Below are 27,656 nucleotides of genomic sequence, written 5' to 3' on the forward strand. Positions count from 1 at the left end.
AGTGCTGTGGGGATACCACCTAGCTATTTCTGGCATGTACAGTGCCTGTGGGTTTGGCTGTAAAAATTTAAGTGCCCTGCAGTGCTCCCTAGCAGCCATTCATCCATTTACAGTACACCAGAGCATAGCAAAGTAAGTACCTCTTTGATTCACTCTGTAATGCAGCAACTTAGCATAATTTCTACAGACACATAATAGATTTGAGGAAATTAAAAGTGACATCTCCTCTCCACTCAGTGTTAAGATGCTTACAAGTGGCCAAAATCGACCTTGAATCAGTTCACTAAAGGACCAGCTCAGAATTGAACTAAGACATAAGTATTGTTGAGTACACACACACACACACACACAATTTCCCCTGAGCAATGAGATGCCTGGGGCAGCACTAAAAAGTTTGATTTCCTTTGAAAGAGAACCAGATGCAGCATTCCAGAATCCAGGGAAAGCCTACCACTTGCATATAGATCTACGCAATAGTTTCCCTTGAACACGTCCATGCCTGAGACATGGTCGATAGGGCAGGGCCAATGATGCCATGTGTCCACATGTGTCTGCAGGGGCAGAAGCAGACCCCATAGACCTGTCCTACGCAGGGTTCCCCTCCATGTTATGCACACTTGAAGGGGACTTTTGTGGTTATTATAACTGGTTCCAAATAAGAAGTTTCTTATTTCCAGCAACAAGACCACAATGCCTATGGTAGATTATTTTTTAAGAATTCAGCTTGCAAAAACATAAACATTTCTGCAATGGGCATCATTTGTTGTTGTTGTTGTTGTTCAGTCGTGTCCGACTCTTCGTGACCCCATGGACCATAGCACGCCAGGCCTTCCTGTCCTGCGCGCTCTCCTGGAGTGTGCTCAAGTCCATATTCATTGCATCAGTGATGCTATCTAGCCATCTCATCCTCTGCCATCCCCTTCTCCTTTTGCCTTCAATCTTTCCCAGCATCAGGGTCTTTTCCAGTGACTTTTCTCTTCGCATTAGGTGGCCAAAATATTTGAGCTTCAGCTTCAGTATCTGTCCATCCAAAGAGCACTCAAGTGTTATGAGCTGCCATTTTTAATATGTCAGGGGATCTTCACCTTGTACGGAATCCTATCACAGCGGGTATGTCCGCCTTGTTTTATTTTAGCTAGATTTCTCCCTTCCGAGTTACTAATGAGCTTTCATTTAGACTCATTGGAAGGAGAGATGTTGGACCACTTACCATATGCAATCTGCTATAAAATAAATAACTGCCATTTGAATGCACTTGGTGTCCAGCTCAAGATCTTGCTCAGTGGTGCTCATGTCTACCTGGAAAGACCACTCTAACCTGGAAGCCCTTCCACCGAATCCTTGATTTGTGAACGCTCCCCATTGTTACATAGTAATGAGGGGAAATGCCCTCTGTATTTGCTCAGGGGCACTTTTGTCCATTCTTACAGCATAAGTGCCAGCGTTAAGCTCTAGCACTGAGAACAGATGCTGGAGCTGAACTCTGATGAATCAGAGTCTACATGGGTCAATGTGGGAGGGTTTCTCCAATGCTGTTGTGGCATAAAGTCATTAGAGACACATGACATTGTGGCCACTCTGCAGCCACCCCAGAGTTTACCTGTGGGGAAGCCGCATTTTTGCAGAATACTTTACTCCATTGTTTTTATTTAATTCGGCTCCCCTGCAGTTCAGCTGCTGTGTGCCCATCCCTCCGCTTTAAATTCGGTATGATGGGACATTCCTAGGTGTGTGTCTTTCACCTGACACTGCCCTCAGCAACTTAGGTGACTAAAGTAACTCACCTGCCATTCCAGCATTTCAAAGACTTAGAGCACTCTTTCGAGCCTATAGAATCACCCTGCACTCCCATTTTGGCAGCAGGACTAATTACCTCCATGATAATACACTTCTCTGATGTTCATGTTACTTAGCTTCTCTGATATTGTGTGAAGTCAATTCTCTGATGTCTTGTAACTTCGCTTCTCTGTGATGCTTGCAGTAAAGGCTTAAGGGTGTAAGCCCTTATGCAAATGAGGGCTTTATCACTGTAGTGATCTAGCGAGGTCTTGAGAACATTGCTAAGAAGCCTGTCATTGCAAGCAGGGAGAGATGCCCAGGGAAGGAGAAAGGGGGCTTGGAAACTAGAACTCCACAACAGTTCGCTGGAATGGGGCAAAATGGGGTGAAATGCGGGGGTGCTCTCATAGGGAGCCTTCAGATGCTGCACTTGAGAATCAGGGATTTTGGCTTCTTCATGCAAAAGAGTGCACAATGGGGAAATGGGGGGAGGAATAACTCCATGACAGTTTGCTGGAATGGGGCGAAATTGGGGTGGTGAGCTGCTCTCATTGGGAGCCATCAGATGCTGTACTGGATAATTTGTTTGTTTCTAGCTATCAGAATTGTGAATTAGTTACTCTCCATTCATAATAATGTAGTAGCAGGGGGGAACCTGGGCAGGGGTGAGAAACAAGGATCTCTCATTGGTGGAGCAGCCCCTGCCAGTTTGATAATGTTCAGTTCTACTCCTCCCACCCAACCCAGAAGTATGGTCTTTTGAAGTGTTGTGTGACCCATGAAAACCGGATTTTAAAGGTATGGTACACTCGGCTTTTCTTGCTTGTGTGTCCCTGATGGGCCAAAGCTGATTCCATGGAAATCCAGTTAATGCTACAACATACTTCTCATTCTGTTGTCGTGAAGTCCCCCCACCCCGGAATGGGAGCACATCATAGTTCATGATTTGCATGCACATGGCCCCAAGTTCTTTCAGCATCTCCAGTTAAAGGGATCAGGTAGCAGGTGATGGAAAAGGCCCTTCTCTGAGACCCTGGAGAGCTGCTGCCAGTCAGTGTAGGCAATACCGGGCTGGATGGACGAATAGTCTGACAGGTATAAGGCAGTTTCCTATGACACTGGTGCAATTTACACTCTCTGCTTACCAGTCTTTCTTAAATGTAAAGAAAAATTGAATGCAGCATCTTTCCTGGTAGCATCATCTGCATGCCATTGTTAGTGCCTATTGCTGGTGAAATATGCACCAGAAGGAAGAAATTGTAGGCATTACCACCCTCCATGCACTCCCCCATATAACTCTAGACACTTAATGTGCCCTTCCCATACACTCCTCCATATACATGGAGAAAAAGGTCCAGTCTCTTTCTCCATGGCCAGATTGCTCTGTTTTCTTTCTGTGCATGGAGAAAGGGACAGCCCCTCTCTCTGTGAACAGAGGGGAAAACAGAATGATCTAACCATGGAGGAGGAGAGAACTCCATTGCCAGAACATTACATATGGTTCAGATGACAAAACAAGCCATGCCCGGGTGGGTAATTAGGCAAATGATGCCTGGCATATACTGTGGATTAAACAAGCCACCATGGCTTGTTTAAGCCACAGTGATCATGCAAACCAGCCCAGAGTGTTACATCTGTTTGTTATACACCAATTAGTGCAAAATCCTCAACTTTTGCCAACAAGATAAGCTTCTCTGTAAATCCAGACCTCCCCAAAAAGGCATGGAGAAAGCAAGCTATGAATGTTTAAAGAGAGGTTCTGCCTCTTTTGCTAAGCTTACACACCAGCAGAAGTCTATCATTGTTCAAGACCAGCCTGTCACTCCTACCCCTTCATGTCACAGTTACCCCTCCCCTCTCTTTCTCTTTTAGCAACTTGTGTCATTGACTGTGATCCAGCAACCAAAATACTGCAAGGCACACAACTGTATATAATATACCAAAATAATTCATGCATTTTATTATGCAATGAATGAATGAACCCTGCATATACAGACAAAAGCATAATCACATCTCTCTCAATATACACACAAGAGGAAAATCAATTAAACACAGCCTAAGTAACGTTTCACAGATGGGCATCTGGTAATATACCCATTCTGTAAAACTTCATCAGAAGTAGTCAGGTAATGATACCAATTGATCCTCCATGAACTGTAAAAACAATAGTAACAAAGCCCCAAAGAGTATACAAAGAGTATACAGGGGAGTCCCTTTTTTGCATCACAATAAACACAGGAATCTGAATCAGAGCAACAGTTTCCATCAGCCCATTTACCAAGCTGACTCTGGGGGGTTGTTCAGATGATCCGTGGGGGAAACAACACAGTGTCAGTTGTTTCCCCTTCCCGCATTGGTCACATGACCAGGATAATTCTTCTAATTACCCATGCCATGTTGCAGGTTGCCATGTTCTCCAAACCCTGTATGTGGCACAAGCGTAGTGCATTTTCACCCACCCTACAACCCATACTGCAAGCCATGGGTTGAAGGATGGGTGAAAATGCACTATGCCCACACCATGTACTCGGTTCAGACGACACTGCAACCCACGACACAGCGTAATTATGGTAATCCCGGTTGTGTGACCTGCACGCTGGGGGTGTGAGTGTGACAACCGACACTGAGTTTGTTCTCCCGCTGATCGTCCAAACCTGGATTATCTGTCTTTCCGCCATTAATGAATCATTGAAGTAAAATACCATTAAGCACAACTATGGATTGTGCAGTGTCCAAACCCAGGATTGGATCCAGATTTAAGACGATTAAACTGGATCAACTGGATCCAGCTTAAATCTGGAGGTGGAGGTGGACTCCCCTGTGCATGCCTTCCACTGACACCCCTTCAGCCCCCCCCAAATGCCACTCAGAGACTCAGGAAACCCTGCTGAATGGGGTGAGCTATGGTGTAGGGGAAAGGAGGATCCTCATCAGACAGAGAGACTTTCCACATGTGGAGCCCTTCCTCTTGCAGAAGGCAGATCCCGAATCCAACCCCAGAAATGCTTGCAGACCAGTCACATTTATTTGTTTGTTTGTTTATTTATTAAATTTATTAATCATCCATCAGTCTGGTCACCCAGCCACTCTGGGCGATGTACAACAACAAAACAGTTAAAACAATAAAATTCTACATTAAAAACATTATAAATACCCTAACCCACCCCAAATGCCTGCCTGAACAACCACATTTTTAATGCGCAGCGGAAGCTCATTAAAGAGGGGGCATGGCAGAGTTCCCTGGGAAGGGAGTTCCACAGAGTGGGGGCCACCACAGAAAAGGCCCTCCCCCTCGTCCCCACCAGCCTAGCTGTCCTGGCTGATGGGACAGAGAGAAGGCCATCTGAGGCTGATCTTGTTAAGCGGCCTGTCTGGTGTTGCTGGAGGCGCTCCTTAAGATAGGCTGGGCCGGAACCATATGGGGTTTTAAAGGTCAAAACCAACACCTTGAATTTGGCCTGGAAAACAACTGGTAAACACTGCAACTCCTTCAGCACTGGAGTGATGTGATCTCGCCAGCTGCCTGTAATCAGGCGAGCCGCCGTGTTCTATACCAGCTGCAGCTTCTGAACTGTCTTCGAGGGTAACCCCACGTACAGCGCATTACAGTAGTCTAAACGAGAGGAGACCAGGGCATGTACTACTGATGGGAGCAGATGGTCGGGAAGGTAGGGGTGTAGCCGCCGTATCAGCTGACACCTGAGCCTCCATGGACAGCTGGGAGTCCAAAATGACCCCCAGGCTGCGAACCTGGTCTCTCAAGGGTAGCTGTACCCCATTCAACACCAGGTCAACATCCCTCAACCTCCTCTTGTCTCCCACCAAAAGTACCTCAGTCTTGTCAGGGTTCAGCTTCAGCTTATTCCTCCCCATCCAGCCACTCACCATTTCCAGACATTTGGACAGGGATTCTACGGCCAACCTTGGTGAAGACTTGAACGAGAGGTAGAGCTGCGTGTCATCCGCATATTGATGACACTGCACCCCAAACCTCCTGATGATAGCCCCCAGCAGCTTCACATAGATGTTAAATAGCTTCGGGGAGAGGATGGAACCCTGTGGCACCCCACAAGTGAGTGGCCACAGGTCCGAAACCTCCTATCCCAGTGCTACCCTCTGGTACCTGCTAGAGAGGAAGGATCGGAACCACCGCAATACGGTGTCTCCAATGCCCAACCCCTCCAGGCAGTCCAGGAGGATACCATGGTCAATGGTATCAAAAGCTGCTGCGAGGTCAAGGAGAACAAGGAAGGAGCATTTGCCCCTATCCAGAGCCCTCCTCATATCATCCACCAAGGTGACCAAGGCCGTTTCTGTCCCATGCCCAGGCCTGAAGCCCAACTGAAATGGATCTAGATAATCGGCTTCTTCCAAGTGTGCCCTCAACTGCATCGCCACCACCCGCTCTATCGCCTTGCCCAAAAATGGCAGATTCAAGACTGGGCGAAAATTGTTCAGAACTTGGGGATCCAAGGAGGGCTTCTTTAAGAGCAGTCTTATCACTGCCTCCTTGAGGGCTGATGGCATCACTCCTTCCTCAAGGGAGGCATTCACCACTGCCCTGATCCCCTCACCCAATCTCTCTCTGCAGCCCATAATGAGCCAAGATGGGCAAGGATCAAGTAAGCAGGTGGTCGGCCTTACAGATGAAAGCACCTTGTCCACTTAATCAGAAGGAAGAAGCTGGAACCAATCCCACAAAACCAGTTTGCCACAGCCCGCCTCTTGCTCACTAACTGTATCCACGGCGCACGGAATAACACTCCTAATCCGATCAATTTTATCTGCAAAGTGCTTTGCCAAGGCCTCACAGGAGGCCTTAGAATGCTCCAGCGGTTCCAGAGCAACTGGACCGACCAGGCTGAAAGTAGTGCTCCCCAAGGGTACGCAAACACACCACTGCCTCATCTCCACCTGCAACAGCAGATTCAAAGGGAGAGGAGGGAACTGCTGGGTTGCAAGCAACCTGTCCACCATAGTGGTAGAGCGGTGAATTTTGAAATGCAGGCACTCATCATGACAATCCCCATTGTCATGATGAGTGCCTGCATTTCAAAATTCCCCAATCACAATGACCCCACACACGAGGAGAGTCCCAAAATGCAGCAGCTGTGTTGATCTGTATCAGCAGACCAGTTCTAGCAGTTCTCAGCTCCACCAGGAACAGGCGTTTTGTAAAGTGAATGGGTCTTAACTGACTGTTGAAGACCAAGCAACTGTGAGGATAGCAGTTGAGCTCAGAGGGAACAGAGAATTCGGGGGGTGGGGGCAGAACTTGTCAGTGTCCTTGCTGATGAATAAGTGCTGGGCTGTGTGCCGGTGAGCCCTGGCCTGGGCCCCTGGCTCCGCTACAGCACTGGCCAACTGTAACGTGTCGCCATCACACTTCAGCAACCACAATTCTACACGGCATAGTGTGGAGGAGGGGAGGGGAGGATCTGCTATGCCCAAGAGCTTCAAGCTCTGGTGCAGGGGAAGCATCGTCTAAATTCTTCACCCCACAATCACGACAACTGAATTTTAATACCTTTCAGTTTCTATGGATAATTTAGATTTCTTTCACCTGATCCAGAAGCAGGAACACTGTTTGCATCATTGAATTTTCTCCATGCTTTAGATAATTTTGAGTATATGCTAGGAGTGTGAGGAAATGGATATCCACTATTACTAAAATCCATCCTTTTCACATGGCTGTGGTATGAGTAGAGATGTGAAGCTCTGGAGGATGGAAATGAGGAAAAAACGAGGGGGGGAAACCGGGCGGGGGCTTTTTTGCTCTCCCACGGCCCTTTTTTTGGCCTTTTGGGAAACAGCTACGTATGTTGTTGTTGTTTTTAAAAATCCAGTTTTTGTTTTTCCCATTTTTATCTAGGCCTTCAGATCTCTAGTGAAATTGCTTAACATTTAACAGCATATGTTACCGATCCATATGTACTTCCTGGATGAGTCATCCATGTGCTTCTGTTGGGAAGAAATTTAGAGTAGATGATCATTTACTATGAACTATGGATATAGGCTTGCAACACAAAAGAATTACAGGATTACAACTCCAGCAGTGAAAGGTAGATTGAAAGACAAACTCATTCTCATGGTGAAATCTCCTATTTCTTTTTCTGCTGAGAGTAAGGTATTGCTTGTTCATGGCTGATTGCTATATAAGCCAGATTAACCTTTAATTCTGCAGCAGCAGGTTTTAAGGGTTGGTGCAGAATTTCAGTGTATCCAGACTGCTGAAACATTTTGCCTCTGAATCAGTGATGTCCTATATTTGAACTCAATTCTTTCTTAGACATGCTTTCATAAACATGTTTTCAGGTATAGGCAAGCATTGATCAAGGCGAACTTTTGTCAGACAGAATAAATAAGCATAGACAATATGACATGCCAGTTATGTGGCCTCAATCATCTGAGATGTCCAGTTTATGCTCTTGGGATATTATACAATAAATTTGGTGCCAGCAATTCAAATTACGTGTGTGTGTGTGTGTGTGTGTGTGTGTGTGTGTGGTCTATATGACAAAGTTATATTGTTTGTGATGCTCTAACTTATAAACTTCTCAGAACAATTACCGCAGATGCCCCATCTTTAATTAAAACTCAGTGTGAACGACTCCAACATTAACTGATTAAATGTAGTAGACCTTCAGTCTGTTGCACAATAGTGTCTGAACAAGTATTCAAAGGGAAGAGGAATCATCATCATCATTTTGAAATTAACTCCATATATTGTCCAGAAAATGGTAGTCAGAACATAAGAAGAGCCCTGCTGGATCAGACCAAGTTGGATCAGACCATGGCTGGTTCAGCCTGTGGCAGTGTAGGCTGGAAGTCAGCATGGTAGAAAAAAAACTATGGCTGCCAGGGCCCTGCAGCCCAGGGGGCCCACAAATGACCACCAAGAGAGTGGCAGGTGATGGGGTCAGTGGCAAACAGGCTCCACATCAGCATCTGGGCCAGCATAGGTACTTCTTCACAGAGCCTATGTTTGCACAAGTTGTATATAAGGAGTCTCTCTCTACGTTAAGCATATAGCCTGCAAAAAGCAGGGTATACATTGAATATACATAGCCAGTCAATGTATGGTGGTGGACCAGATGGTGTGAACCTTCTCTCTCCTTCATGAACTTTTTGTACACAGAATTGTTGTCTTCTGCATCAGTGATCAGACTGAGACACCAATCATCCCTTCCACTGCCATGGCACCAACAACACACAGTTTGGAGATTTGGTCCTCTTTCCACCCACTTTGGTTTGGGCCCCTCCCATTTTGGTTGTGCATCCCCCCCCCCCCCCAGACACACACACAGAGAGACTCTGCTGGTATGCACCACCAACATTCCTCTCAAAACAATCTGGCCCTTGGGCCAAAAAACATTCCGCACCTTTGTCTTAAAATGAGCATTTCTGTATCTAGTTAGATTCTATATATCAACTACTAAGTGGCATTGCCTGTTTTGAATGGTAACATAATCATTTCTAGATCTGTTTCAAATCTTTCTGATCTGTACCAAAATTTCACCTCCAGCTAGCCCATACCTCCCCATTTTTAAATTAAAGCAGTCCAGTCACTAGTGGCAGGTAGCTGGCAAGACTCAGACATTCAATACTGTCTTGAATTCCAAGGTGTTATGCAGAGATTATTTACTTAGGGAGCAATCCTATGCCTGGGGGGCTATAGGATATTTCAGATATCTGGATCCAAGGTTGGAGACAGCACTCCAACCTTGGACCCAGGAATCTGTGCTGCCAGCCCCAGCCCCCACAGCTGGCACAGAGAGAACGGTGCTGGCTGCCTCTCTGAGGTAGCAAAAGCAACCTATGAGAGGAGGGAATGGAGGCATTTCTATGGGTGGGGAGGGGAGGGGACTGGAGAGGCTGGCTTATGCTGAATCCTGAGGCCTCTCCAGCCTCTTTCCCACCCCCTCCATGACACCTCAGCTAGACAGGCAAAGAAGCCCATCTAGCTGAAATGCAGAGCGGGAGGCGAAGCACAGGTCACGATGGCCTCCGCTGCACCTCCCTCTCTGCACTGGATACTCCTAAACCTCCGAGTTTGGAGGCTTACGAGTATCAAGGGCAGATCACATAGGATTGCACCCTTATTTAATATATTTCTTAGCCACCTTTCAAGACCACAGGCTTCCCAAGGCAACTTAAAATGTAAAATGTCCACTATCTGTTCCAATATTTTTTTAAAAAAATCAGACAACAAAAAGCAATTTTAAACTTCACATTTAAAATAAGCCAGTTATAGTAAAACACAACCTAAAGTGAACCAAATCCATAAATGTTAGTAACCAACAGAAGGAAGCAAGTGAATTTGAAGCCCTGCTTGTGTTTAGACAAGAAAGCAGAATAAACATTAGGTCAAGAACAGGCACAAATGGCGACATAGAAGATTACTATGATGAGCACAGAGGAGGAAAAAACAGACGCAAAAAAGCTAGGAAGAGGTATAATATAACATCTGTACAATACAAATATTTCTTAGGCTCCATTTACTGACTACATAATCCCATCTGCTGTAACTATTCATATTAAAGTTCAGACCATACTAGGTTATTGAATTCTGTGGCACAGTGGCATTTATTGCATATTAAATGAAAAGAAATATTAAACAGTAATTGGGATTTTTCCTATGAGTGCAGTAAGCTAGGTCCATATTAGTATTAAGACCCAGCTACGGTCTTCTAGGTTGCTTCCCTCACTGTGATGCTTGATCCAATTCCATAATTATTATGCCTGTCAAATAAAATGTGATCAGTAAGAATAGGGAGAGGGCGGTGGCACAAAAGACAATCCGCTCAGCTTAGATGGGCGAGGGGAGGGAGACGGGGAGGGAGAGGGAGACTTCTTAGAAAACAGGAAGCAAAAGAAAGGAGGAACCCTGGAACGATGCACCACCATCACAACAGCAGTTGCACATATTGGTGTGATTGCGATGAGAAATATGTTTCAGAACAAAAGGACGTAACTTGCCATGCAGTGCATAATTCATTTATAGGTGGCTTTTTAAAAAGGTTTGTTCAAATTCATGGAGGATCAGAACACTAAAAACACCTTTTCAGTCCAGAATCCATCACCTAATATTTATTTGTTTGTTTGTTTATTTATTTATTTATTTATTTATTGAAATATTTTTATCCTGCTCCTCCGCCAGAAACGGATCTCGAAGTGGCTCATCCCCCCTCCTAGTGTTTTGCTTGCTTATGTTTTTTCTTCTCTATAGGTTGGGGATGCCTGAGATAAAGGGAGAATAGGGTGGCATTCTTGATACAATAAACCAGAACGGATGAGCTGTGGTTCTTACAGTTACTAATGTGAATCCTGTGAGATGCACATACACGGATCAAATGACTATATTCCACATGCAAATAAAGAACTGTCAACACTGCTGTGTCCTGTGAGTCAACAAAAGATTCTGTACAGTGCCTAAACATTCAGATTCCTCCGGTGAATTTAGGCACTGGAGCCCCCAAGTTTGAAATTGCTTCCACATCTTCCCTGTGTGAAGGCGGGTATAGTAATTCCTTCATATAGCTGACTTTAAACTGATTTACTCACTTAATTGTGTGAAGGAATGAGCATGTCACAGCTGTCTCTCTGAGCCACTAAAAAAGTGGAATGTATCTCATAAGCTAATAATAAACCCAACAGAATAAACTGGTTGTTTTTTCCACCAGAAATTGGACATCACTAAATTAAACTTGAGTTTCTTTTCCCCTCCAAAATGTTCATGCTACAGTGACCAGCACCCCGCCCCCCCACACACACACTCACACACACTTCTCAGCGCTCCTGTGCCTTTAAAAGCAGTGTGACAAGCAGAAATCCAGCAGGTGAATGTCAATATATTTTTACATTTACATTTTTAGCATGCTAAGTAAATACATGAGTAATGCAATGGCTCAGAGTTTGGTGCTTTCTACAGCATATTACAGCTATAGTAAAATGTACAGCTGTAGGTTGATAACCTAATGATGATCATTTTTACCTCTTGCTTTGAAATTATGAGGTTCTTAATTAGCTTTATTCAAACATGAATGTGCATCCTATATGTTCAGTGCAAAAATTCCTCATTTTTTCTTGTTGTTTTTGCATTCCCCCATTTTAATTGGCCCTGCTGGGAGTATATTGGCTTAACATGTATCAGCTGTATGAATACATTCACCTTTAGAGGTGCATTTCCCTTGCCAGTCATTTGTAATCTCTTACTTTTGTACTGCAAACTGCTCAGTACTCCACAGCATCTCCTGTTAGACATTAAACCCAATAACCGTTTTTTTTAAATGAAGGTCATCAGACAGGAACTATGGCTACATTTGGATTCTATGCCCACAAACTTTTCAAGCTCTGTGTACATGGGAGCAAACCTGCCTATTAAAAAAAAAAAAATGCAGTTCCTGTCTGATCCCAGTCTCTTTATGAAGGGGAGGAAAAGAGGAAAGTGAAACTCTTTGAAAAATAGGAGGACTTGTGACTCAGCCTCATATTGTCAGCTCAGTTGGCAGCTTTGGAGTTCTGCTGTTCCCCAAAGTGCAACAAGACACTGGAAGAACAGAAATTCTTTACAAGGAACCAGGAAGAAGGGGGAAAGACGGACTTTTGTATTACAGCATTATTGCTACAAAGATGATCAGGGGACTGGAAACAAAAGCCCTGTGAAGAGAGACTGAAAGAACTGGGCATATTTAGCCTTGAGAAGAGAAGACTGAAGGGGAATATGATAGCGCTCTTCATGTACTTGGGAGGTTGTCACAGAGAGGAAGGCCAGGATCTCTTCTCAATCATCCCAGAGTGCAGGACACGGAATAATGGGCTCAAGTGACAGGAAGCCAGATTCCAGCTGAACATCAGGAAAAACTTCCTGACTGTGAGAGCAATACGACAATGGAACCAATGACCTAGGGAGGTGGTGGGCTCTCCCACACTGGAGGCATTCAAGATGAGGCTGGACAACCATCTGTCCCAGATGCTCTGACTTGGATTCCTGCATTGAGCAGGGGGTTGGACTCGATGGCCTTGTAGGCCCCTTCCAACCCTACTATTCTATAATTCTATGCCAGGTGTGCTACTTTATGAAGGACAGTCCTCTGTTTGCAGAGCTGTCAGATAACAATCCTCTATCTATTTGAAGGTGTCCTCTATTTGAAGGGCTGCCTAGTTCAAGTCTGGTTTAAAGAGAAAGAACCATAGGAAGGCAGAGCAGCAGGGGCCTCGAAGGCACCTGATAACAGCACCTGGACAGCAGACTGAGCAAGGCACACAGTCAATCTTCCTCACTATGGTAAGATGTGTTGCATTTCTATTTGAATGACAGGTATTATCTCTAAATTTGAATTTACACATATATTTTAACAGATACAAATAGAATGCAAATTGATGTCCTCTTTTTTGGTGCTCCATCTCTTCTTTTTCTGGTGTTGCGTAAGTGCCCACCCTATAAGAATCTCACCATGTAGACGTACACGTGATGTCTGAGTGCAATATGGCAGTAGCTGGAAGATTAGCTTCCACACCAGTGGGACTCTGCTTTTAACCTCTACTGAGTAGAGGAGCAGGCACAGGCTAGTCTAGAACAATCACAAAGCTAGACACAAAAGGGAAAAGAGGCAATGGAAGGACAGGACTCTCCCGTGGTGGTGACCTGCAAGGTGTGTGCAATGTTTGTTTTCTTGCCTGAAAACAACATGGCCTACACCTGCAACGAGTGCAAGTTGATCACGCTGCCGGAAGAAAAAGTAAGTGGACTGGAGCGGCGACTGTCGACCCTCCGGGGAATAAGAGAACACAAAGAGTTCTTGGACAGAATGGGGGAACCACAGCAGCAAAGGGAAGACCAGAAGCTTGAAGAGCAACAGCAAGATGAGGCAGAAGTGGGAAATGCTGAGGTGAAGAAAAATGGAGTAGAGGATACTCCTTGGAAAAGGGTGACAGTTAGGAGAAGAAGAACTAGACGCCACTCTGCACCAGTGGAAGCAGTGGAGCTGTGGAACTGATTCCAGGTACTTGCAGATGAGACTGGAGGACAGCCTACAGAGGAAGAATCACAAGGGAACCTACATGACAGTGAGCAAGAGGCTGAAGGTCAGTCAAACAGAGGCGATGAAACCCAGGCCTACAACAAGAAGAAGAGAAGACTGGTAGTAGTGGGAGACTCCTTGCTGCGTGGGATCGAGACCCAAGTATGTCACGAAGACCCATGGACTCGCCAGGTACGTTGTCTCCCGGGAGGATGGATTAGAGACGTGACTGAAAGGTTGCTTGCACTCATAAAGCCCACTGACAGGTATCCCTTTCTTCTCATCCATGTGGGAACAAATGATACCGCCAAGCGGAGCTATGAAGAAATCACGTCAGACTTCAAAGCTTTGGGAAGGAAACTCAAGAACTTTGGGGCCCAGATAGTTTTCTCATCCATCCTTCCAGTAGTTAGAAGAGGGATAGAAAGGGAACGAAAAATACTCCGGGTGAATGACTGGCTACGAAAGTGGTGCTGACGAGAGAGATTTGGATTCTGGGACCATGGGCTATACTTCTTGGAAGATGGGCTGTTGGCAAGGGATGGGTTGCTCCTCACAAAGGATGGGAAGAATGTGTTTGGCCACAGCATGAAGAACTTCATCAGGAGGGCTTTAAACTGAATCCTACGGGGAAGGGAGATGCAAAGTTGGGGGTAACCATGGACGTAGGCGCATGGACTGCAATGGAGAGAACAGCTCTAATAGTGCCCAATAATAGTCTTCAGACACATGTAGGAAGAAAGCCAGACTATGAAGCACATGGTCTTCAATGTCTATATACTAATGCCCAGAGTATGGGAAACAAACAGAACGAACTTGAACTCTTAATACAAGAGGGAAATTATGACTTGATAGGTATAACTGAGACTTGGTGGGATGACTCTCATGACTGGAATACAGCAATTGAAGGATATAACGTGTTCAAAAAGAACAGCAGGAACAGAAAGGGAGGTGAGGTTGCACTGTATGTGAAAAATACATATCTCTGCACAGAAATACAGGAGGATGAGCTTGGTAGCCCCATCGAGAGCATCTGGATCAAAATAAATGGAGCAAAGAATAAAAGGAAACTGGTGGCCGGAGTCTACTACCGGCCACCCAATCAAGGAGAAGACAAGGATGAAACTTTTGAAAAGCAAATAGCCAATGTTTTAAGGAAGCATGATGTAGTAATAATGGGGGAACTTCAATTTCCCCGATATTTGTTTGGAGACAAATTCTGCAAAACATGGCCCCTCTAGGAAATTCCTGACTTGTGTGGCGGATAACTTCCTCCTACAGAAAGTAGAGGAAGGAACTAGAGGATCGGCTATCCTTGATTTGATCCTAACCAACAGAGATGACTTAGTGGATAAAGTAGCAGTTACAGGAACTCTGGGGGAAAGCGACCATGTTGTATTTGAGTTCTTGATTCTAAGGGAAGCAAAAGCCGAGTGCAGTCAAACACGTACCCTGGATTTTAGGAAAACTGATTTTAATAAACTCAGAACAATGATCAGTAAGGTCCCATGGCAAGCGACTCTAATGAGAAAAGGAGTCCAAGATGGGTGGGAGCTTTTAAAAAAGGAAATTCTCAAGGCAGAATTACAAACAATTCCAACAAGAAGCAAAGGTGGAAGACAACAGAAGAAGCCAATGTGGCTTCACAAAAAACTTAGAGATGACCTGAAAACAAAAAAGGACACATAGAGGAAGTGGAAAGAAGGCCAAGTAACAAAAGAAGAGTACAGGCAGGTAGCACAGAATTGCAGGGATGGCGTCAGGAAGGCTAAAGCTGAGAACGAGCTGAGGTTAGCGAGGGATGCTAAAAACAACAAAAAGGCTTTCTTCAGCTACGTGCATAGAAAAAGGCAGAGGAAAGAAAGGGTTGTTCAGCTATTAAATAAGGATGGCAAAACGATAACAGATGACAAAGAAAAGGCAGAGGTGCTCAATTCCTACTTTGGCTCAGTCTTTTCCCCAAAGAGGGTCTATGAGTCCCCTGGCAAAGGCGAAGTACAGGCTGAAGGGGCAGGATTGCAGCTTGAGATCGATAGGCATAGGGTCAAGGAACACCTAATTACTTTGAATGAGTTCAAATCTCCAGGGCCAGATGAACTGCATCCCAGAGTAATAAAGGAACTGGCAGAAGAACTCTCAGAACCGCTGTCTATTCTCTTTGAGAAATCATGGAGGATGAGGGAAGTGCCAGATGACTGGAGGAGGGCTAATATTGTCCCTATCTCCAAAAAGGGTAAAAAGGAGGAACCTGGGAACTACAGACCAGTCAGTCTGACATCAGTCCCTGGGAAAATTCTGGAGCAGATGATAAAGCAATCCATCTGGAAGCACCTTGACAACAATGCCGTGATTACTTGAAGCCAACATGGATTTGTCAAGAACAAGTCCTGCCAGATGAATCTGATCTCATTTTTTGATCAAGTCACCTCCCTTGTGGACCGTGGAAATGCTGTGGACATAATATACCTCAATTTTAGCAAAGCTCTCGACAAAGTGCCCCATGATATCCTGAAGAGCAAACTAGCTCAAAGTGGGCTAGATGAAACAACGATCCGGTGGATCCACAGATGGCTACAGAATCGGACTCAAAGAGTGCTTATCAATGGGACCTTCTCAAACTGGGGAGAGGTAACGAGTGGGGTACTGCAGGGCTCAGTCCTGGGCCCAGTGCTCTTCCACATTTGTATTAATGACTTGGAGGAGGAGGTGCAGGGAATGCTGATCACATTTGCAGATGACACAAAATTGGGCGGGATAGCTAATACTTTGGAAGACAGAAACAAAATTCAAAGTGATCTGGATAGACTGGAGCGCTGGGCAGAAAACAACAGAATGACATTTAATAGGGATAAATGCCAAGTTCTGCACCTAGGAAAAAGAAACCAAAGGCACAGTTACCAGATGGGGGATACGTGGCTCAACAACACTACAAGTGAGAAGGATCTTGGAATTGTTGTCGATCACAAGCTGAATATGAGCCAACAGTGTGATGTGGCTGCAAAAAAAGCAAATGCTCTTTTGGGCTGCATTAATAGAAACATAGCTTCCAAATCCCGGGAAGTACTAGTTCCTCTCTACTCAGCACTGGTTAGGCCTCATCTGGAGTACTGTGTCCAGTTCTGGGCACCAAACTTTAAGAAGGATGCAGACAAACTGGAGAGGGTTCAGAGGCAGGCAACAAAGATGATCAGGGGACTGGAAACAGAGCCCTATGAAGGGAGACTGAAAGAACTGGGTATGTTTAGCCTTGAGAAGAAAAGACTGAGGGGAGATACGATAGCGCTCTTCAAGTACTTGAAAGGTTGTCACAGGGAGGAAGGCCAGGATCTCTTCTCGATCATCCCAGAGTGCAGGACACGGAATAAGGGCTCAAGTTACAGGAAGCCAGATTCCGGCTGAACATCAGGAAAAACTTCCTGACTGTGAGAGCAATATGACAATGGAACCAATTACCTAGGGACGTGGTTGGCTCTCCCACACTGGAGGCATTCAAGACGAGGCTGGACAGCCATCTGTCAGGGATGTTCTGACTTGGATTCCTGCACTGAGCAGGGGGTTGGACTCGATGGCCTTGTAGGCCCCTTCCAACCCTACTATTCTATGATTCTATGATTCTATGGGTTGGGCTGTCTTCTTTTTCAGAAATCAAGATAGTACATTACAGAATAACCACCTGGGTGACATGGAGCTCTGGAAAATCTGGCAGTGCTGCTACTTTCCCTACTGTTAGGCAGAGTGAGGAGAAGGCCGCCTCAGGCAGCTGATTTGGGGTGTCATGGAAGGGTAGCAAATTGTTAGTTATTTGATTGATTTTTATTGCATTTTTCTTCCCAAGGGAGAGGTACTTTGGGGAGTTTTCTGCCTCAGGTGCAAAAATAACTTGGCTAGCCTTGGGTACTATGAACTCAACTGTGAGGAGGACCATTTGCTGTTTTGCCTCAGGCAGCAAAATGTCTTGAGCCAGCCCTGCCTGCCCCATCATTCTTTTGGTTGCAGGACAGCTACACTGGAGTACGAATATGACAGACACCTTATATTTTAAAAAGCCACAGCAGTTTCTCTGCCCATGATGTAACCCTCACTTCCTCTTGCCTCATTATTTGCATGGTAGGTTATATTTTAACAAGTCAAATGCTGGGTCAGCTGTCAGTTTTGCCGTCCCTGTCGTCGTCCCCCCTACAACATGCTTTAGGTCAGCATGCAGCCCCTGTCCCCCTGGTCCAGACCCACCACTCCCCACATCACTGAATTCAGCAGTGGTGGACAAAAACCTTCATGGGGGAAAAATGCCGCTTTTAGTCCTCCTTTGCACTAAAAGGGTCAAATTTAGTTTATTTGCAAATTTGACCATTTCAGTGCTCCGTAGCCACTGCAGAGAGCTAAAAGGATCAAAGTTAGCTTTCAAATAACCCAAATGTAACCCTTTTAGTACTATGGAGCACTAAAGCCTTGCAATTTTAAAAAAAGTTTCAGGGAGCCCCACTGAGTCTGGTCCATGAGGAGGTCCAGGGAGCAAAAATGGCTCATGGACCTCCGGCAGTTGCCCATCCCTCCTTTAGGCAGACATTCCATTCCACCTGTTATTTATTTTTTTAAGTGCCATGTGTAGATTTGTTTGTGTATATGTTCCTCCTTCACCATTTTTGTTTTTGTTTTATACTGAAACTTTGTGGAAACATGCAAAACTGCTCTGGGATTTGAAGGGGGAGGTATCTTGGTGATGAAATAGACACTAGCCAATCTGCACTGTCCACAACCATTTGGACATGGTGAACAGACTTCCAAACCAGCTCCAGTTATTCTTCAGTGCAAATATCCTCCCATGTAGCTTTGGCTATTATGCAGTATAGAAACTGAATGTAGAGCACTAAAATGTGGCAGCCCCAAAAGAAAAAATAAACCCTAAGAATGGTTCCTCAAACCAAGGACATTTGAACAGGCTGCAATTGTTATAGATATGAACTACGTGAATGACCATTATTTTTCATAAATAGGGGATGACAGAGGATGAGATGGCTAGATAGCATCAGCGATGCAATGAATATGAACTTGAGCACACTCCGGGAGAGAGCGCAGGACAGGAAGGCCTGGCGTGCTATGGTCCGTGGGGTCACGAAGAGTCGGACACAACTGAACAACAACAACAAAGAGTTGGCTTCTTTATAACATTGATTCTGGTTCTGAAAATACTTATGCAGATGGGCAGCTTCTGCAACCCTGTAAACTAGAAATGTTTTTAAAAGCAAAGCATGCCAGTCACACACTACTAACTCATAAGGTCTTAACCATTTCAAAAGGCAGCTGAGACACATTTTTCAAGTGTTTCCAAATTGGCACTAGTCCCTGCGCCAGAAGCCCAACACTATCCTAATATACATTTTTGAGTTGTGCATTGAACACTTTTTCTCCATGGAAAGTTCTTCACTTATTCAGGGTCTTACTACATCAACATGAGTTCCACTTACTTCCATGTGGCATGCAATGGAGTAATCTTTACATAACACGCAGGATATTTTTATGTAGTGATTTATTTGCCTGTTTGTATTCTGTATATTAAGAATTAAATAAGAGTGGGTTGGGGTTGTTGCTGTTGTTGTTTTTAAAAACTTAGTTTTTCTGCTGTATGATCCATTGCATCTGTTCTTAGTTTAAGAACAGAAAGGCGTCTGCATCTAAAGAAAACCAGGGGTTTGGGAGGATGCGCTCTTTGTTTGTGGTTTTTTGCAATGCAAAAAAAATACTTGCTGAGCAACTGCCCTATTACTCATTCAGGGAGAAATTCCAACTGTCATTACAATTGAAAACATTCTAAATTATTTCCAAACCCTTTAGATAAGTCAAATATGTGTGCATAAATTCATGCTAACAGCACATGGGTCCTGATGACCAAGACTGAGCTAATGGAGCTAATGGAGTTTTGCCATCCACTCCACAGAGTGCAGAAGGGAAGGGGGCCCATAAATGGAGCTCCTGTAAGCTTAGTATTTCAGTATCTAGAAATCCAGGACAAAGCTAGAAAATGCAGGAAGTGGCTGTCATATCCAGCATCAAGGACTACCTTAATTCTGAATGTGAAATGCCAAAGAAAGGAGCATAAACCATTAGGAAACCTTTCAGAGCAGCCGAAGGGTCTGAAGTTTGCCTGCTGTTCTGTTCCCCTTTCCACTCAACTGACTCCTGAGTCCTGCCTCACTTATCAACGGGCCAAGGGCCATGAATACATACGCAACCCAGCCCTATGCATTTGATTGACAGGCGTGTTCTTTTTGACTAGGAACACAAGCTTAAGTAACATTTTTAGGTGAAACTATTACATAGAATTCTAGAAATGTTAGTGCTAATAAATTATCTTTTATAGCTGTACTATATAATCCCCTCCTCCTCCTCCTCCTCCTCCTCCTCTGGAATTGGTTTATTTTGGTTGATTGCAAGCAACTCCTTTTGCTCTACTCCCCTTTTCTAGCAGTTAGCAGGATAGTGATGTCTTCTGCTTGTGTCTGAGTTCCATCTCTGTCTCCAGGCCTGAGATGTCAAGGACTGTCTTGTCCTCCTCCTCCCTCTCTTCTCACAGCTCCTTCTGATCAGGGGATCTAGAAATATTTCCTCACAGTAGCATCTTGGAAGGGGATGAAAACCATAGCAATATGTGTGATAGCAAGAAAAGGACCTTCAACAAAGAAAGTTGACAGACAAATTCAGAGATTTTGGGTGCTTCCAGATGAGGCTTTTATGGCGCCATTTCTCTGCTTCATTCACAGTTACTTAGGAGGGTCTAGATGACATCTTCTACTCATGAACCTCCCATGTTTTCTCACGGCTTTGCCCAGCTTTTTTCCTCATTGCAGGAACTCTGCTAAGGAGAAAAAGATGGAACAGCTGCACAGCGTCTTGATTGCTGGTGTCAGGAACCCTCCATCTGGAAGCACCTGTGATATGACTATAGACAAGGGGTACAGAACCTCTCTCAGCTCAAGGGCCAAATTCCATTTTGGGAAACTCTCAGGGGCTGCATTCCAGTGTGGGTGGGGTCGAAGACAAAGGGGGCAGAGTCACACCCACATCAAAAGGCCATCATATTTTAGTTTAAAGCTCTTGCTGCCAGTAGGAGAGGATTTTCAACCTTTTAGAATAGGGTAGGGGAAACAGCAGAAAAGCTGGGAAACCACAAAATGATTGGTGGCTGGGGGCAAGGGGTAGGACCAAGGGAAGGGGCAGGGGCGTGGCCTCCTAGAGACCCCGCCGAGGGCTGGATTTGGGTCCCTGGAGGGTCAAATGTGGCCCCTGAGCTTGAGGTTCTGCTCCCCTGCTGTAGACCTCGTGTGGTGTTTAAAGTTCAAGTAAATTGAATAACTGTTAGTTGTGCTTCAGTTCAATGCTTGAGAAGTGAACTGTTGGTAATTACTTTTGCAATCAGTGTAATGGTTAAAAACTGGAAGTGCCTATGGTTAAGCAATCACTTTGTTCATTTTCCATTTCTTCTGTTGTCAGATAGCAGCCCCATCAAGCAATGTGGCATGCTGGGAGAGCAAGGCTTATTCCACAGATACCTGTAAGAGTCAGGAGCTTCCAGACTTTTGATATATCTTCCAGCATTCATAGAGGGCTTAACTGACAACTCTTCCACTTTTCCTTATATGGAATATTGCTGACTACTTAATAAAGTGTGGTACATCCCTCTTCCTGTCCAGCTGCTTCACCTGATTAAATATTGCTGTCCTCATAACTAAGTCACAGGGTGTAATCTTGAAAAAGTATTAGTTCTCTGGCTTTTCCCCACAGCAGCTTTTCTCTGAGCTGCAAGAAGTTCTTTGTTCAGGGCTCTATAATTCTCAGAGGGTGAGAAAGTTCTTTATAAAGAGATACATGCAATTGCTAGAGGAGGTGTCAACTGAAATCAACATTATTCTAGGCATACATATATAAATTATATCATACAACTAACACAGGGGGAAATGCACATGCCAAAGATACCTGGAGAGGGACATAGGAGTTCCTGTACTAATGCTAGAAGCCTCCGAGCCAAGATGGGGTAGTTAGAATACTCAGTTTTAAAGGAGAACATAGACATAGTGGGCATAATGGAAACTTGGTGGAATGGAGAGAACCAGTGGGATATAGTCACCACTGGATACAAACTGTATGGGAAGGACATACTGGAGGTGGTGTTGCTCTGTGCCTTAAAGAGGGTATAGTGTCAGACAAGCTAGAAACATTAAAAGGGGTTGACTCCTCCACAGAACTGCTGTGGGTGACAAGATCAGGTTCCAAAAATAAGTGAGTACTGCAGACATACGGTCATCCCCCTGACCAAAACACTCAAGGTCATCTTGAGATGGAGAACGAAATCAGGGAGGCAACCAAGTGGAAACTGTTGTAGTAATGAGTGAATTAATTTATCTTCATGTAGGCTGAATAAATGCATGTTCCAGTCATGACAAAGAGGTAAAATTTCTCGGTAGCCTAAAAGACTATGCCCTAATTGGTCACTGAACAAACCAGAGGGAAGGTGACGCTGGACTTAATCCTAAATGGTTGATGACAGTGTTGCTGGATTGCTTGGAAGCAGTGACCACACTGCCATCAACTTTAATTTATATGTAGGGATGGCGGAGAATTTCTCCCCGAATCTTCGGGAGGCCGAGTGCCGACGCATTCAGCCCCCCGAAGTTGGTTGGGAAATTCTCCGCCGGCCCCCCGGCCCCCCCAGGACGGGACTTACCTTCGGCGAATGTCCCTCCCGGTGGCGGGTCCCGGCGGCGGTTCGGCGGCGGTTCGGCGCGGGCGGGGGCGGCGGCTGGTCTCCCGACCGGCTGCCACCACCGCCATTGCAAAAAAAAAAAACTAAAGTAAAAAAAAAAAAACACCCGTGATAGGCTACGTAACGATTTACGATTTTGGGGGGGGGGGGAAGTGCGTACGCAAATGGCAGCACCCATGGGGCGCCGCCATTTGCGTTCCTTATTTTGGCACGTCTAGTCTACTACAATATCCTTTTTTAGGTGTGGTGACCAGAACTGTACATAGTATTCTAAGTGTGGTCACTCAATAGATATAACGGCAGTATGATATTGGCAGTTTTATTCTCAATTCCTTTCCTAATTATGCCTAACAAGGGGTTTGCCTTTTTACAGCAGCCACACACTAGGTCGACATTTTCATCGATCTTAACCAAACAAGGGTCGATCTTAACCAAACAAGGGAAACAAAAAACGGACACAAACTTTCACAAAAGAAATGTAAGCAGACAATTAGGGATGAAAAAAAAAGGTGTTGAGGAGCATATCACTAATAATAGTAAGATCAACAATAAAACATTTTTAAGTACATCAAAACAGGAAGTCAGTTGGACTACTGGATGACAATGGAGATAAAAGAGTACAAAAGGAGGATGAGGAGATCACAAAAAAACCCTTATGAATTCTTTGCACCTGTCTTTACTGCAGAACATATAGGGCAGCCACTTACACCTGAACTGATATTTTCAGGAAGGGAGTTTGAGAAACTGAGGGAAATAGTCATAGATAGTCAAGGGGCCTACAAGGCCATTCGAATCCAACCCCCTGCTCAATGCAGGAATCCAAGTCAGAGCATCCCTGACAGATGGCTGTCCAGCCTCATCTTGAATGCCTCCAGTGTGGGAGAGTCCACCACCTCCCCAGGTAATTGGTTCCATTGTCGTATTGCTCTAACAGTCAGGATGTTTTTCCTGATGTTCAGCTGGAGTCTGGCTTCCTGTAACTTGAGCCCATTATTCCGTGTCCTGCATTCTGGGATGATCGAGAAGAGATCCTGGCCTTCCTCTCTGTGACAACCTTTCAAGTACTTGAACAGCACTATCATATATCCCTTCAGTCATCTCTTCTCAAGGCTAAACATGCCCAGTTCTTTCAGTCTCTCTTCATAGGGCTTTGTTTCCAGTCCCCTGATCATCTTTGTTGCCCTCCTCTGGACCCTCTCCAGTTTGTCTGCATCCTTCTTAAAGTGTGGTGCCCAGAACTGGACACAGTACTCCAGATGAGGCTTAACCAGTGCTGAGTAGAGGGGAACTAGTACTTCACGCGATTTGGAAGCTATGCTTCTATTAATGCAGCCCCAAAGAGCATTTGCCTTTTTTGCAGCCACATCACACTGTTGGCTCATATTCAGCTTGTGATCGACAACAATTCCAAGATCCTTCTCACTTGTAGTGTTGTTGAGCCACGTATCCCCCATCTGGTAACTGTGCCTTTGGTTTCTTTTTCCTAGGTGCAGAACTTGGCATTTATCCCTATTAAATGTCATTCTGTTGTTTTCTGCCCAGCGCTCCAGTCTATCCAGATCACTTTGAATTTTGTTTCTGTCTTCCAAAGTATTAGCTATCCCGCCCAATTTTGTGTCATCTGCAAATGTGATCAGCATTCCCTGCACCTCCTCCTCCAAGTCATTAATACAAATATGGAAGAGCACTGGGCCCAGGACTGAGCCCTGCAGTACCCTGCTCGTTACCTCTCCCCAGTTTGAGAAGGTCCCATTGATAAGCACTCTTTGAGTCCGATTCTGTAGCCATCTGTGGATCCACCGGATCGTTGTTTCATCTAGCCCACTTTGAGCTAGTTTGCTCTTCAGGATATCATGGGGCACTTTGTCGAGAGCTTTGCTAAAATTGAGGTATATTATGTCCACAGCATTTCCACGGTCCACAAGGGAGGTGACTTGATCAAAAAATGAGATCAGATTCATCTGGCAGGACTTGTTCTTGACAAATCCATGTTGGCTTCAAGTAATCACGGCATTGTTGTCAAGGTGCTTCCAGATGGATTGCTTTATCATCTGCTCCAGAATTTTCCCAGGGACTGATGTCAGACTGACTGGTCTGTAGTTCCCAGGTTCCTCCTTTTTACCCTTTTTGGAGATAGGGACAATATTAGCCCTCCTCCAGTCATCTGGCACTTCCCTCATCCTCCATGATTTCTCAAAGAGAATAGACAGCGGTTCTGAGAGTTCTTCTGCCAGTTCCTTTATTACTCTGGGATGCAGTTCATCTGGCCCTGGAGATTTGAACTCATTCAAAGTAATTAGGTGTTCCTTGACCCTATGCCTATCGATCTCAAGCTGCAATCCTGCCCCTTCAGCCTGTACTTCGCCTTTGCCAGGGGACTCATAGACCCTCTTTGGGGAAAAGACTGAGCCAAAGTAGGAATTGAGCACCTCTGCCTTTTCTTTGTCATCTGTTATCGTTTTGCCATCCTTATTTAATAGCTGAACAACCCTTTCTTTCCTCTGCCTTTTTCTATGCACGTAGCTGAAGAAAGCCTTTTTGTTGTTTTTAGCATCCCTCGCTAACCTCAGCTCGTTCTCAGCTTTAGCCTTCCTGACGCCATCCCTGCAATTCTGTGCTACCTGCCTGTACTCTTCTTTTGTTACTTGGCCTTCTTTCCACTTCCTCTATGTGTCCTTTTTTGTTTTCAGGTCATCTCTAAGTTTTTTGTGAAGCCACATTGGCTTCTTCTGTTGTCTTCCACCTTTGCTTCTTGTTGGAATTGTTTGTAATTCTGCCTTGAGAATTTCCTTTTTTAAAAGCTCCCACCCATCTTGGACTCCTTTTCTCGTTAGCGTCGCTTGCCATGGGACCTTACTGATCATTGTTCTGAGTTTATTAAAATCAGTTTTCCTAAAATCCAGGGTACATGTTTGACTGCACTCGGCTTTTGCTTCCCTTAGAATCAAGAACTCAAGTACAACATGGTCGCTTTCCCCCAGAGTTCCTGTAACTGCTACTTTATCCACTAAGTCATCTCTGTTGGTTAGGATCAAGTCAAGGATAGCCAATCCTCTAGTTCCTTCCTCTACTTTCTGTAGGAGGAAGTTATCCGCCACACAAGTCAGGAATTTCCTAGAGGGGCCATGTTTTGCAGAATTTGTCTCCAAACAAATATCGGGGAAATTGAAGTCCCCCATTACTACTACATCATGCTTCCTTAAAACATTGGCTATTTGCTTTTCAAAAGTTTCATCCTCGTCTTCTCCTTGATTGGGTGGCCGGTAGTAGACTCTGACCACCAGTTTCCTTTTATTCTTTGCTCCATTTATTTTGATCCAGATGCTCTCGATGGGGCTACCAAGCTCATCCTCCTGTATTTCTGTGCAGAGCTATGTATTTTTCACATACGGTACAACCCCACCTCCCTTTTTGTTCCTCCTGTTCTTTTTGAACACGTTATATCCTTCAATTGCTGTATTCCAGTCATGAGAGTCATCCCACCAAGTGTCAGTTATACCTATCAAGTCATAATTTCTCTCTTGTATTAAAAGCTCAAGTTCGTTCTGTTTGTTTCCCATACTCTGGGCATTAGTATATAGACATCGAAGACCATGTGCTTCATAGTCTGGCTTTCTTCCTACATGTGTCTGAAGACTATTATTGGGCGCTATTAGAGCTGTTCTCTCCGTTGCAGTCCATGCGCCTACGTCCATGGTTACTACCAACTTTGCATCTCCCTTCCCCGTAGGATTCAGTTTAAAGCCCTCCTGATGAAGTTCTTCATGCTGTGGCCAAACACATTCTTCCCATCCTTTGTGAGGCGCAACCCATCCCTTGCCAACAGCCCATCTTCCAGGAAGTATAGCCCGTGGTCCCAGAATCCAAATCTCTCTCGTCAGCACCACTTTCGTAGCCAGTCATTCACCCGGAGTATTTTTCGTTCCCTTTCTATCCCTCTTCTAACTACTGGAAGGATGGATGAGAAAACTATCTGGGCCCCAACGTTCTTGAATTTCCTTCCCAAAGCTTCGAAGTCTGACGTGATTTTTTCGTAGCTCCGCTTGGCAGTATCATTTGTTCCCACATGGATGAGAAAAAAGGGATACCTGTCAGTGGGCTTTATGAGTGCAGGCCACCTTTCAGTCACATCTCCAATCTGTCCTCCCAGAAGACAACATACCTGGCGAGTCCATGGGTCTTCGTGACATACTTGGGTCTCGATCCCACGCAGCAAGGAGTCTCCCACTACTACCACTCTTCTCTTCTTCTTGTTGTAGGCCTGGGTTTCATCGCCTCTGTTTGACTGACCTTCAGCCTCTTGCTCACTCTCATGTAGGTTCCCCTGTGATTCTTCCTCTGTAGGCTGTCCTCCAGTCTCAACCGCAAGTACCTAGAATCAGTTCCACAGCTCCACTGCTTCCACTGGTGCAGGGTGGCGTCTAGTTCTTCTCCTCCTGTCACCCTTTTCCAAGGAGTATCCTCTACTCCATTTTTCTTCACCTCAGCATTTCCCACTTCTGCCTCATCTTGCTGTTGCTCTTCAAGCTTCTGGTCTTCCCTTTGCTGCTGTGGTTCCCCCATTCTGTCCAAGAACTCTTTGTGTTCTCTTATTCCCCGGAGGGTCGACAGTCGCCGCTCCAGTCCACTTACTTTTTCTTCCAGCAGTGTGATCAACTTGCACTCGTTGCAGGTGTAGGCCATGTTGTTCTCAGGCAAGAAAACTAACATTGCACACACCTTGCAGGTCACCACCACTGAAGAGTCTTGTCCTTCCATAGCCTCTTTTCCCTTTTTGTGTCTAGCTTTGTGATTGTTCTAGACTAGCCTGTGCCTGCTCCTCTACTCAGTAGAGGTTAAAAGCAGAGTCCCACTGGTGTGGAAGTGTGTGTTACAAGACAAATAAATGAAAAAAAAAGTTAGTTCAAAAAGAAAAAAAGAAATGTTAGGGGCCTCCCCCTTGACCTCCCCTGCCAAACTCCCCTGGCCAACTCCTGCTTGCTCCCCCTGTCCGCTCGCTCTGGTTGCTCGCTCTCTGAGAGCTTGCTTGCTTCTGTAGTCCGTGGACCAGCTGGAGCAGCTTGCTCTGCTCTGCTCTGCTCAGCTGGGATCCAGTT

This window comes from Heloderma suspectum, chromosome 2, assembly GCF_057233095.1.
Source record: "Heloderma suspectum isolate Gila_16-S chromosome 2, 16-S_ref, whole genome shotgun sequence".
NCBI lineage: Eukaryota > Metazoa > Chordata > Lepidosauria > Squamata > Helodermatidae > Heloderma > Heloderma suspectum.